Genomic DNA, 14353 nt, shown 5'->3' on the forward strand with positions numbered 1-14353 from the left:
TCTCCAAGCCTGCTTTTTTAGCTCTGACCAGCCTTGTAAATTTCTCACACAGACTTCTTTTACTATTGTTACGATTTTATTGCCCTCATCGACATTCTCACAATGATTCCTTGACTTTCTCGTCTTGTAAATGGGTTCTGTCAATATTTTTGCGAGACTTCTTTTTGGTCACCTTTTTTAATTTTAATTGGGTTACAGCTACTATGGGATTGTGATTAGACCCAATGTCAACACCTGGATAAGTTTTAACTGATTTGATACAGTTTCTAAATCAATTTTTTATTAGAATGAAGTCGATTTGGTTCCTAATAATTTTGTCCTCTGATTCTGCATTTGACGGAACAAGTTTATCTCCACGTTCGTTTCTGTTTCCCAAGCCATAATCCCCCACAATGTTCAAACAGCGTCCTTTGCCGACTTTAGCGTTAAAATCTCCAAGGACTATGGTATTTTCTGCTGCTTTGACAAGATCTAGAGCATCAGTAAGATCTTTGTAAATGCTTCTAATTTGTCTTCATCACTAGATGATGTTGAGGCATAGACCTGAATTACATTGGTAGTGAACGGCTTTGAACTAAATTTTACTAGCATTACTCTGTCAGATATGGGGATATAAGTTAATACTGATTGAGCTAAGTGTTTTGCTACTACGATTGCAACTCCATTATAGTGATTGGCATCGGTATTTCCGGCATGGTACACTTGATATCCATCTACGTCACATACTACTGATCCCGGCCACCGCATTTCACTTATTCCGAGGATGCTGATTTGCATTCTTTTCATTTCTTTTATGGCATTATACATTTTACCTGACTCAAACATGCTTCTGACGTTCCATGTGGCTATTTTGCAAAAATTTCGCATATTAACGACCTGAGAGGCCCTGCAGTCTTGAGATTGTCCTCTCTTGCCGGATCTTAGGTTCCGAGATCGATGATCATTAATGTTTTGACTTAAATTATTTACAGCCATAAATTCGACAGTACTTCACAAATATAATAACCATTTAGTGATGATAATTTGCAATACAATATGTTTTTAAAACTATACATTAATATTCTTAAGAAACATTTACTACAAAACAAAAATGTAATTATAATATTCTTAAATAATACAAATTGTTACAAAATTATTTAAATAATTGCTTGTTTTAAAAATACATTACAAAAAAGTACAAATTTTTATAATTGTTAAAATTTAAAGAATAAACTAACTCATTATGTAATTATTGTATAATTAAAAAATGGTTTTAAGCAAAATGATTTAAATTTAAAGAATAAAAAGAAACACAGCTTTAAAATTTAATAATTTAATTTAAAATTTAAAGCTCCAATAAATGAACTTAAAATACGGCGATACCTTATAATTTTCAGGGTCAACTCCTAATTGCATGAAAATTTGGATTTAGGTTCTACTCATCCTCCACTTCAGTATTGAACTTGTACCGTTGGTTCCTTTTACTTGGGGGGTGAAAGTCACTCCTTCTTGGGGGTGAAAAAAATATACGTTTAAAATAAGTCCGGAAACAGATAAACTGACTAATTTTAAGCAACTTTTCTTCTATAGAGTTTTTTAACTTAGGTACTAGGTTAATTCAGTAGTACTAAAGTCATTTGCGACTAAAAATGTTTACTTTTCAACAATAAAAAAAACACGTTTTCAGGCTGTTTTTCGCAAATACTCAAAAAATAAGTATTTTATCGAAAAAATATTCTTAGAAAAAATGTAGCATATAAAAAAACGAAAAAATGGTATATTCTTAGTCTATAGAACCAGTAAAAGCAAATTTGTAGCTCATGAAAAAGACGCTCTTATATCGTTCAAACTTCAAATAAAATATTTGAACGTGATATTACCAAAAAATTAAGCTCTTTCGGGGAAAACCCATTAAAATTCTTTTAAAGTGTTTACAAAAAGCTTTATTTTTATGTTTTATAAAAGTTATATTCCGGTAGGAAAGCAAAGGAACGAATTTTCGAACGTGGAAACAGACGACACTCCAGATTTACCATTTACTGAACAATTGATCCAAAGGCTGGATTCTAAGAACGAAACAGTTGTGGATGTTCAAGTTTTCAATGAGAGTCAGAATGAAAAAAACATAAGTGACCTCGAGTATGATGGTTTGGAGAACTTGGCTGGCTATATCTGCCATAAATTAAAAGACTCCAGTATTCAATCCGAAGATTTTTCAACGTACACGTGGGTTGATCATTTGAGTGAGGGTGGTTTATGTAAACCATTAGAATCTCTTTTGTCATATATTGAGCAACTGGAGACAATTTTTCGTTCCACAAATGGTGATTCCATTTTGGTAACTAAAAATTATTTATAAAACCTTATGTCCAAAAGTATAACTGTAGACTGTTCTAATAAAGCGAAGAAGTTATTATTTAGGTCTCAGATGTACTTCCGAATTAAAGAATTAAACAACTTAGAAAAATTATAAAAACTGCTACATAGTTACTATATGTACGTCTATTTCACAATCACAAAATTTGAATGAAGTGCATGGCATTAAAACTGTAAAACTTATTTATGTTTTTTCCGAGCCTGTCACTTAAATCTGATGAAATATATTATTTAAAAAGTAAACATTTTGTTTTTTTAACAATCCATTAAATTTATGGTTTCAATTTTTGGGATTTCTCTTCCCCTTGGTAAAGATTATATTTTCTAATGTGTAGGCCAATAATCAATTTTTGCCAAATAACGAAATTTAATAATTTTATTAGATATCGATTATATGAATATTTTTATTTTCCGGATCTCAATATAATCGAGACTAGGAACTTTACAATTAACTGAAAATCTATTTAAATGAAAGGAAATAGTTTAATAATTTTCCGCTTAACTATAAAAATTACTTAGTTTATTCTAATCATAATTCATTAATTTTTACTATTCTTAAATTTCATTCGCTTTCATACTACACGCATAGACGGGATTATGCTTTACTCTGTTGCTGACGTCATGCGCCAATCGGACAAGTTTCCGTAACTAGAATATCAGGGGCTGGTTGTTTTGCGACAAACTAAAGATCCGACATACGTTCCACTATTAAACTTATTTTACTCTTATTTCAATTTAAGCAGCTTTTTATTGTATTCCATCCATGCAATCATAAGATAAGCTTATTTACTTTCCTAATGAATATATTTCAATAGTTATCTCGGAGTTAGTCAACCTAAAAACTCGTAAAGAAAATTATAGGATTTAATTTTGACACAAAGTTGGATTTATAGTTTGACGTAGCGTAGACGTAGACGTAACGGAGACGTAAGAAACGGACTGGAGACGTAAGAAAATAATACGTCAATTTATAAATCGACGTAGCTGAATTTTTGCGCATGAGTATAAAGAGTAAACAATGACTTAATTCTAATTCAACAACATAGCCTATAAATTATACGAACAGTAAACAAAATTATTTATTATAATATTTATCTGTTTTGTGTTTTACATGGATTAGGAAATAAACGAAGGTACGCTTCTTGATGCCACATGCAGCGGGATTTACAATTATTTTGTTTCATTTCCTGGTCTTTAAAATGTTTATTGGATTTACCTATCGTATAATATGTGTGGATAACACCGAATTAGGCTAATAAACAACTCATATTTATCTGAAATATTGAAATGACTCTATGATATATTTTTATTAAATTAATAACTTAACATTCATTGTATTAACAAATAATTAACAAAATTCGAATATGTTGATAAACAACTTTAACTTTACAAAATTGATGAAGGCGTGTCCACTTTAAGTGACAGAAGAACAAAATCCTTCCTTTTGATTGGCCAGACGTAAGAAACGCACTGTTAAAGATGAAAGTTGGTGAACTCTTCCGTTCCGTTACGTTTCTCTTACGTTCCGTCATGCGCTTGCGTTCATTTATAAACACACGTACACAAAATTCAGTGTTGATCTTTTCCAGTGGGTCTCCGTTGCGTCTACGTCTACGCTACGTCAAACTATAAATCCAACTTTATGTTCAGTAACAATAAGGACAGCCATAATTTGTGCTTGGAAACATAGTCAAATTTCCGTAATTGAAAATTACGTCACCACTTTTTCGGCCCATTTCAACAAACTGCAATTGTGACGTCACTATGGCGTAGTTCCGGAGTTTGCTCAAACTGTTTGATAGAATTATTTGATAGTGAGAACACGACTTTAGACACTCTTAGCTTTGATCGCGCAGGGTATCCTGGGTATACCCAGAGGGAGAACGCCTGCGCATTACAAAATTGAGCGTTCGCGGAGGTCGAATCTTTCCCTATGAACACCATCCGGATTTTTAATTCGGTGTTCGCGCAGTACAGAAAAAAGATCCTGGCTCGCTATTCTCGACATTAGCGCGTATACGTAAGTTGCGATGGATTGATTTGCGAACATTTCCTAAAAACGGTATTCTTGACCACCGTTCGCATTGTTGACGTCTAAATACATTTAGCAACACTGTAAATATCTGTCTTCACTGATGTCTGCTGTAGGAATTCGTTTAGGTAAGCACGTTAAGGCCGCGTCCCACCATCAAATAATTTGATCAAACTGGTTTGAGCAAACTGAAAGTGACAGTTAGTGACGTCACATCCTGAGTGTTCATTGTGGACAATAATGAAATTTTAATTTTAAATAAAGTACAAACAAGTTAGACAACTCAATACAAAATATTTAATCAAACTAGACTGATAGTGAGAGCACAGATTTTTAGAATTTCAAAAAAACTGCAATTGTGACGTCACTTTGACGTACTTCCGGAGTTTGCTCAAACTGTTTGATCAAATTATTTGATGGTGAGACGCGGCCTTTAGGGTTCAATTATTTATTTATCGTTTTTGTTATACGTGGTTATACACAGTTAAATATTGTTTATATTTCTATTTTGAAAATGGAAATTCCATCAGTTAAAGGAAAGAATACATCACCGACAAGAAGCGGAACGATGGCGATTTTTATGAACTAAATTTTTATGCGCATGTGTGAGATCAGCCATTTCTTAAATTGCCTTAATAGCAAATAACTTTGGTTACTTTTGTCTTATACAGGATCGGCCTTTGGCTTGGCGTTGGTGTTTTGTTTTCGTATCTGTATCTCATATTATTTTGTATATACTTATTTAGACAAAAGCAAGTAAAGCGGCGGGATCACTTAATGACACAATCTGGAAGAACAAACACCTAAGACAAGACACAAAAGCAAGAATCTATAAAGCAGCAATTAGACCTATATTGACATACACGGCGGAGACAAGACCTGACACATCTAAAACGAGACGACTACTAGAAACAACAGAGATGAAAATACTCCGACGAATATCAGGGAAAAGTCTGTTGGATAAGGAGAGAAGCGAAAACATAAGAAGATCATGCAATGTAGAAGACATAAATGGATGGGCGACAAAACGGAAACAGGACTGAAACAAACACATTAGTAGAATAGCAGAGGATAGGATGGTACGAATAGCACGAGATAAGTCACCAGATGGTCGAAGAAGTATTGGCAGACCAAGAAAAAGATGATGCGATAACTTAAACAGTTTAGGAGGCTAATATTGAAGAAGAATCAGGCTTTAAAGCCTACATACAAGAAGGAAGAAGAAGACTTATTTTATAAAAGTTTAGGTTTTATTTTATTTGTGTGTAGTGTATATTATGTGTATTACGCTCGATTTCATAATAAAGTTAAAGTGGACTTTAAATTTTAAGTTGGTACCTTTATCACAAATACACAAAATTACGCTTCAGAGACTTGGACCATCAAAAAAGCAGATTCAAAACGTATAACGGCATTTGAAATGTGGGTCTACCGGAGATTGTTGCGCATACCATGGACCGCACATCGTACAAATAATTCAATATTAGCCGAACTTAACATAAAAACTAGACTCAGCACAATTATCAACCAAAATATACTAGATATTGTAGCGTGATTAGTGTAATTACTTCTAATTACAATAAAACTAGCGGTTCGTAATTTATATACGACTTTATTTTTTATTTATACAAGTTTACTTTACAAACTTTAGCTTAAGACTAACTCTATTTACAAATATGTCCTATTTATATATGCGATACAGATATTCCAGAAATATCTATATATCTCCAGCTATGTCCATGTGACTCGACCGCTTGGACGTCATCGGCGCTGCATCGGCGTATCTCGAAACATCGATAGTGTTCTGTCTGTGCGGAGACGGGAGCTGGTATACGAGGGTAGGTCAATAATTATTTTGTTACACTGCTCCCCTCTTAAGATCTGAGCGTCCCGATCAGCAACCCTAGATGGCCCAGGATGGCGGAATCTACAGGATTCTCCAGCTCTGCATACACCCCTAGAAAAGAAGTAACAGTCTACTGTCTTTGAAGGGTATGACATCTTCGGGTTCATGCAACACACAGTAATCCGTACGCCAGTTTCTCTGAAGATCACTTCCAGCATGCTTCTCACAATCTTCCAATCCAGATTTTCTACTGCATGGCCAATTTTTGGTAAAGCCAAATTTTTGATGTCATAATTACAGACCATTTTCTTCAAATTAGTTAGAGCACGCCATATGTTCTCGTAGCTTGGCGTGTCCGTATAAGACTTCCTGGTCACTATATACAGCAAAGATCGAGGACCATCTTCCAATCGCAATACTCTTCCAATTTTAGGTTGTTGATTCCTTAACTCGTCCAGGCGGCCGAACTTTCTATTGAATACGGACGAGATTCCTTTAGTCATCTCGAGGTCTTGTGCAACACAGTGGGCTAGAGAGACGTTTTCTGGAACACCAAACAGATCTTGCTGAACTTCTGTGGTCACGCCGAATCTAGCACTCTTTCTTTCTGCGTAATTTGACATAAATTCCTTAAAACTTGGCTGTGGTGCATCTTTCATCTCCTGTTGGAGGACTCGGGCTTCCTCTGTTTCATTTGAGCCAGCATATGGTGCAAGACGATTTATGTGAATAACTTTTGGTTTACCGTTTGGTAACTTCTTAATTCTGTATATTACGTCATTTATTTTCTTCTTAACTTCATACGGACCTTCCCATTGTCTTTGCAGTTTAGGACACAGGCCTCGACGACGTTGTGGATTATAAAGCCAGACAAGATCACCTACTTCGAAGCTTTCATTCTTGCAGCGAGAATCATATTGATCTTTCATTCTGTCACTGGCTATCTGGATGTGTTGTCGGGCAAGTTCATGAATGTTGTTCATTCGTAACTTCAGGCGGTCTACGTATTCTTCGCCTGCAACATATTCCTCGGAAGGTCTGCAGCCAAACTCTAGGTCGCAGGGCAAACGAACTTCACGACCCAACATCAGGCAGGTTGGTGTTTGACCTGTAGTTTCATTCACGGCCGAGCGGTAGGCCATCAGGAATAAATGAATGTGTTGGTCCCAATCTCGCTGATGTTCAGATACAACTTTGGACAAGTGTTTACCCATCGTTCGGTTCATCCTCTCGACCATTCCATCTGATTGAGGATGCAGGGGTGTTGTTCTGGTCTTATTGGCACCAATCAATTTACAAACGTTTTGGAAAAGAGCTGACTCAAAGTTTCGCCCTTGATCGGAGTGGATCTCCAAGGGAACACCAAATCGGCTGAAGAATTCTTTAACAAGTACCTCTGCAACGGTAGCAGCTTCTTGATTCGGTAATGCATAGGCCTCGGTCCATTTCGTAAAATAGTCCATGGCTACCAGAATGTATTTATTTCCAGCATCGGTTTCTGGAAATGGACCTGCAATGTCGATTGCTACTCTTTCCATAGGACTTCCAACATTGTACTGTCTCATGGGTGCTCTCTTTTTACCAACTGGACCATTACCGGATGCACACAGTTCACATTTCCGGCACCATCTTCTTACATCATCTTTACAGTTCACCCAATAGAACCGTTCTCGAACCTTTTGCAGAGTCTTCGTAATACCAAAGTGTCCACCTGATGTACCGTCATGCAACTGACGCAATACTTCTGACACTTTACTTTTAGGTACAATCAACTGAAGCTTAGATTCTGTACCATCATCGTTCTCAAAGGTTCTGTACAGAAGATCATCTTTTAGTATCAGGCAATTCCATTGGCTCCAGTAGGCCTTGACTTCCGGACTACATGCACTAATGTTTTGCCAACTAGGTCTCTCACCTCGACGCATCCAATCCAATACTCTTTTTATACATGGATCGTCTTCTTGGGCTTCTTGTAACTGTTGTGGCTGCCATTGCTCATTAACGACGGTGGTTCGTCTCACGGGGCAAAATCGTTCCTCTAATTTGGCACAGTGATTACAATTTGCACTGCATGGTCGTCTCGAAAGGGCATCAGCATTTGAATGAACTCTTCCGGCCCTGTGTTCTATCTCATAATCATATTCTTGAAGTCGTTCTAACCATCTTGCCATCTGGCCCTCTGGATTACGGAATTGTATGAGCCATTTTAGAGCAGCGTGATCTGTTCGAAGAAGGAACTTTCTGCCGTACAAGTATTTATGGAAATGTTCGCAAGCCTTCACTACACCCAGCAGTTCTCTTCTGGTAACGCAATAGTTTCTTTCTGGTTTCGACAGGACTTTGCTGAAATAAGCGATGACTTTTTCCTGTCCATCCTGGATTTGTGAGAGAACAGCTCCTATGGCACTGTTGCTAGCATCGGTATCCAAAACAAATTTTCCTGCCTGTCCCGGGTAGCTTAATATCGGTGCACTGATCAGAGCCCTTTGTAGTTGTTCGAAAGCTTTTTGACACTCCTCACTCCATGTATATTCTTTGCCCTCATCCGTCAACTTTGTTAGGGGCTTGGAGATATTGGCAAATCCTTTGACAAATCGTCGGTAATATGTACATAGGCCAAGGAAACTTCTAATTTCATGTTTATCTTTTGGTACTGGCCAATCTTTAATTGCATCAATCTTTTCAGGATCAGCTGTTACACCATTACTCGATACAATATGTCCTAAGTACTTAACTTCTCGTCGAAACATGTGACATTTCTTCGGACTTAACTTCAAGTTCGCTGCCCTCAATCGTTGAAAGACGTCTATTAGATTCTTGGCATGTTCATCAAAGGACCTTCCAACCACAATTACATCATCCAAGTAAACCAGGCATGTTTTCCATGTTAGACCTCTTAAAACTGCCTCCATTAATCTTTCAAATGTGGCAGGGGCATTACATAAACCAAACGGCATAGCCGTAAACTGCCAAAGCCCTGATCCTATCGAAAATGCGGTTTTCTCCCGATCGGCTGGCTCCATGTCTACTTGCCAATATCCACTTTTTAAATCGAGTGTGGAAAACCAACGAGAACCGGAGAGAGTATCCAATGTATCGTCTATTCTGGGCAAAGGATAACTATCTTTTTTTGTTACCGCATTGAGCTGGCGGTAGTCGATACAAAAACGCGTTGAACCATCTTTCTTCTTTACCAGAACTACTGGTGATGTCCATGGACTGTTCGATGGTTCAATTACCCCTTGTTTGTCCATATCCTTGATAATCTCTTCGGCTTCATCTCTTTTCTCAAATGGAAGTCGTCTAGGCCGTTGTCTGATTGGCTGAGCGTCTCCGGTATTTATTTTATGCGTTACTATGCTTGTTTTTCCCTTATCCTTCGTGTCAATAGCAAAAACATCTTGATACTTTATCAGCATAGATGTCACTTTTTCCGTTCGTTCATGATCAAGATCTTGGCATCTTTCAATGATCATCTCAACAAGCTCCTTTGGATACTTCGCCTTCGATGATTTCTCATTGGTATTCACAGAGCAAATTGAAGCCACGGGAACACACTGCCCGATCAAAGCTCCTCTACTTAACTTGATAGCAGTTTCCCTTAAATTCATAACTCTTACAGGGATCACATCTCGAACTTTTACCAAAGTTTTCGCCGTTAGGAACTCGACATTATCCACATCTTCGACCATCCTTAAACTTCCCTCTCGGCAGTGTCCATCAAGCATGGTCATCAGAATTTTCTCACTATTACCGGGTATGGTTACGTCGCATGTAGTAAGTAAGCGGATGACATCTTCTTTGTCGTCGTGAAAGGGCAACTCTTCACCATTGATCTTGAGAACTCCATTTTGAACATCCAATATTGCCCCCACTTTCCTTAGTACGTCCATCCCCAATATGAATTCGTCGGAGATCTCGGCAATTAATACTTGATGTTCAACTGTGGTCTGGCCAATGGATACTGACATATTAGCCTCGCCATATGTATTAATTAGCTCACCAGTCGCTGTTCTAAGCTTTACTGTTGCAGGTGATAATTTATTATGGTCTCGTACTACATCTGGACGTGCGATAGTTCTCGTTGCACCTGTATCCACCAAAAATGATCTACATCTATTACTGATACGACCTTCGATGTATAAGTTGTGGATTCCACCGGAGGACGTAAGGTTGACAGTTACTATGGGGGCTCTAGTTCTCGAGGTCGGCAGTTGCCCCTTGGTGTCGACCCGCTCTAGTTTTCCGACGGCTGTACGATCTTCTTACAATTACGACGAATGTGGCCTACGTCTCCACAATTCCAACATCTAGGCTCGCGTCTCTTTGGCATCTGATTACTTAATACTCTCCGTATCATTTCCTCCAGACGTTCATCGTTGTGTTCGTCACTTTCTTCAATGGTTCTTACTCTATGGCCTCGTGAAGTTTGACTAGCCGTTTCGTGTTCCAATGCAATAGCAAGTGCTTCATCTAAAACTTTCGGTCTTGCTAGTCGTAAAGCTTTCTGTAGTTCATTATCTTTCAGCCCATTGACGAAAGTATCTACTGCAATTTCTTCTAAAACGCTGTCTGGCACCTCTGGATAAGCCAACCGCACCACACGAGCCACATCTGCTTCAAATTCTTGCAGATTCTCACTTGCTCGTTGACTTCTACTTCGCAGTTGTGCTTTGTATACTTGTTGTAGATGGGCATCTCCATAGCGTTTTTCTAGACGAGTGAACAAGGTCTGGTAACAATTTTCTTGACCCTTAGGAATTGATCTTAATATATCTGCAGCATCACCTCGCAAAGCAGCAGTCAAGGAAACAGCCTTTTCCTGTTCGGTCCAATGATTGGCGGTCGCAATAGCTTCAAATTGTCTAAGATATATGGACCAAGAGGACTTTCCATCGAATGGTGGTAATTTGAATTTCATATTATGCGACGTTTCGTCTCTCGGTAGTTCATCTTTCACTACCGGATCTAACGCTGCTGCATTAACTGATGGTTGTACTTTTGTATCGGTTATCATGCTCTCTAGTTGTTTGATCTTTTCTTCTACGGTCTTTACACTTTTCTGCATCTTATCGAATGTTCTAGAAACTTCTTCAAATTTCTCGTCATTCTGTCTACAAACGTCTTTAATTACTTGAGAAACACTTTCAAATTTCTCGTCGCTTTTTCTAGAAGTTTCATCGATCTTTTGAGAAACACTTTCAAATTTCTCGTTGTTCTGTCTACTAACTTCTTCAAGTTTCTCGTCGCTTCTTCTAGAAGTTTCATCGATCTTTTGAGAAACACTTTCAAATTTCTCGTTGTTCTGTCTACTAACTTCTTCAAGTTTCTCGTCGCTTCTTCTACTAACTTCTTTAAGTTTCTCGTCGCTTCTTCTAGAAGTTTCATCGATCGTTTCAGAAACAGTTTTTAATTTCGATAAGATTACTTGTTCTGCTGACTGGAAGTGGAACGTTTTTGGGTCTTCTCCGTTCTTCGTGAGGACATCCTCGAGTCGTGCTTGTAGGACTATCTTGAGCCCACTGCTGTCCAGATCCCGTTCCTCGAGCTGTTCACGGAGCTGTTTTACTGTAAGTTCTTGTAGCAACATCTTTGGTCGGCACACACGTACTTTCCAAAATGTCTTTTAACAGTCTTTCCGAATACCGAACAATCAACGCACTTTAACTATTCCCGACGAATAAAGTCCAAAAGTATTTTAAAGTCTTTCCGAATACCGAACAATTAACGCACTCCGGTTATTCCCGACGAATAAAGTTCAAAAGTCTTTTAAAGTCTCTCTGTAATTCACTTATTTATATCGCACTAAGTTAACCGAACACCGACACCAACTGTAGCGTGATTAGTGTAATTACTTCTAATTACAATAAAACTAGCGGTTCGTAATTTATATACGACTTTATTTTTTATTTATACAAGTTTACTTTACAAACTTTAGCTTAAGACTAACTCTATTTACAAATATGTCCTATTTATATATGCGATACAGATATTCCAGAAATATCTATATATCTCCAGCTATGTCCATGTGACTCGACCGCTTGGACGTCATCGACGCTGCATCGGCGTATCTCGAAACATCGATAGTGTTCTGTCTGTGCGGAGACGGGAGCTGGTATACGAGGGTAGGTCAATAATTATTTTGTTACAATATTTTGAACATATAACTAGAAGAAGAGAAGGCATGGAACGAATGAGAGTTGAAGGCAACGTAGAAGGCAGAAGATCCAGAGGAAGATCTCCATTACGATGGTCGGACCAAATAAAGGACATAACTGGTTACTCATTCTCCGAAGCAAAACAACACGCGCAGGAGAGAGAGACAATTGGACAGAAATAGTCAAACGACTTACATGACGCCACTACATCCTTACGAAGGAGAAAAGATAGAGGAGGAGGACCTTTATCAATGGAATTTTAATACCCATAATAATAACTTTAACTTTAGTTAATGTTCACTTTAAGTTGATTATGAAACCGGGTGTTAGTTTATTAATGTAGTATATATTCGTGTGTACTTAGTAGAGTGATTTATTTACTATTTGAATGGCTACGAAAAGACGAGGGTTTTCATGTATATATCGAAGCTGCCAGACAAGAACTGGGGATGGTTTCAGCCTTTTTACAATCCCAAAAAATCAGAAAATGTATGTAGCAATGTTGTTATACCTTATATTATTTTTATAATACCTTACATTATTTTTTATCGACAGAGAAGTTTGTTATGTACACATAATGGTAATATTGCAGTATAGCGACACGAATTTTGTTGTAATCATACAATAATTATTTTCTTATTCCACTTTAAATTTACCGTATCGTTCATCAAAACCATTACCCAAGAAAGTTATCAACATTATTATCACAAGAGAGTGAGAATAAATTAAATATAATGCAAGACATATCTCTATACTGCAGAATTATCAACTATGGGTACCTAAGTGGTACTTAAATATTCAGCATTTTAAACTCCAAATTTGATATTACTGTATCCTTCATTCACTACGTTATAGCTATTTGTATTTCAGGGTTGATCTGTGGTTAAGAGCTGCCAATAGGATGTACTTAATCGAAAAGGGTATTGAAACCTTGCCTAAGTATTTCAAATTGTGTGAGCTGCATTTTGAATCAATATTCATCATTATACGGCTGTGTTATTTTTCGATTATTTTACGAAATATAATTTATTAGGAAATACCTCGACAAACAAGTAATCGGTCCTAGGTTTTCACCCAAAATAATCGAAAGTAGAACTGGAAGTCGATATTTGAACACTTCGTGTAACTTTGTGTCGATTGATATACGATTTTACTAATTTTGAGTCATCTTTATTTACATTCATATCGTATTTTGAGTGACGTTAAAACAGTACTTACGGTACTGTACTGCAATTCTAAAACCGAAGTCCGGTGTCAAATTTCTCATCTTAAATACTATCCATGGGTTATAAGCTTTCCTTCGATACCTCCAATTTGCCATTCTATATGTATTAATAACTGAGGAGTTGTATTCGCGGACGGACGGACAGACAATCATGAAACCGGAAGTATATATTTGTTCTCGTCTTGCGAAGGCGCGTCGACTAATATATCACTTGCACTATTGCGGTGACTTTAAAAGAGTACTTCTGGTCGCATTTCTAAAACCGGAAGTCCTATATCAAATTTCTCACCTTTAGTACCTTCCACGGGCGCCCATATAAAAATTTTTAGGGGAGGCAGACGTGAAGATGTTGCACATTATATTTTGTTTACTTTGGATAACCATATATAGTTTAAAGCAACTGAAAAGCTAGGGGGACTCCCCCCTGCACATGGGAATGGGCACCATCCTTGGATTATGAGCTTTCATTCGACACCTCATTTGTGATTCTACCTGTTATAGTGACGGAGGAGTTATGTTCGCGGTCGGACGGACAGACATCCTAGGTCAAATTTCTCACCTTTAGTACAATCCTTGGATTATAAGCTTTCATTTGACACCTCGTTTGTCATTCTACCTGGTATAGTGATGGAGGAGTTATGTTCGCGGTCGGACGGACAGACATCCTAGGTCAAATTTCTCACCTTTATCACCAACTTAATCACATTTTTTCAAAATTGGTGAAAACAACAAATTAT

The sequence above is a fragment of the Diabrotica virgifera genome, chromosome 9 (assembly GCF_917563875.1).
Source record: "Diabrotica virgifera virgifera chromosome 9, PGI_DIABVI_V3a".
NCBI lineage: Eukaryota > Metazoa > Arthropoda > Insecta > Coleoptera > Chrysomelidae > Diabrotica > Diabrotica virgifera.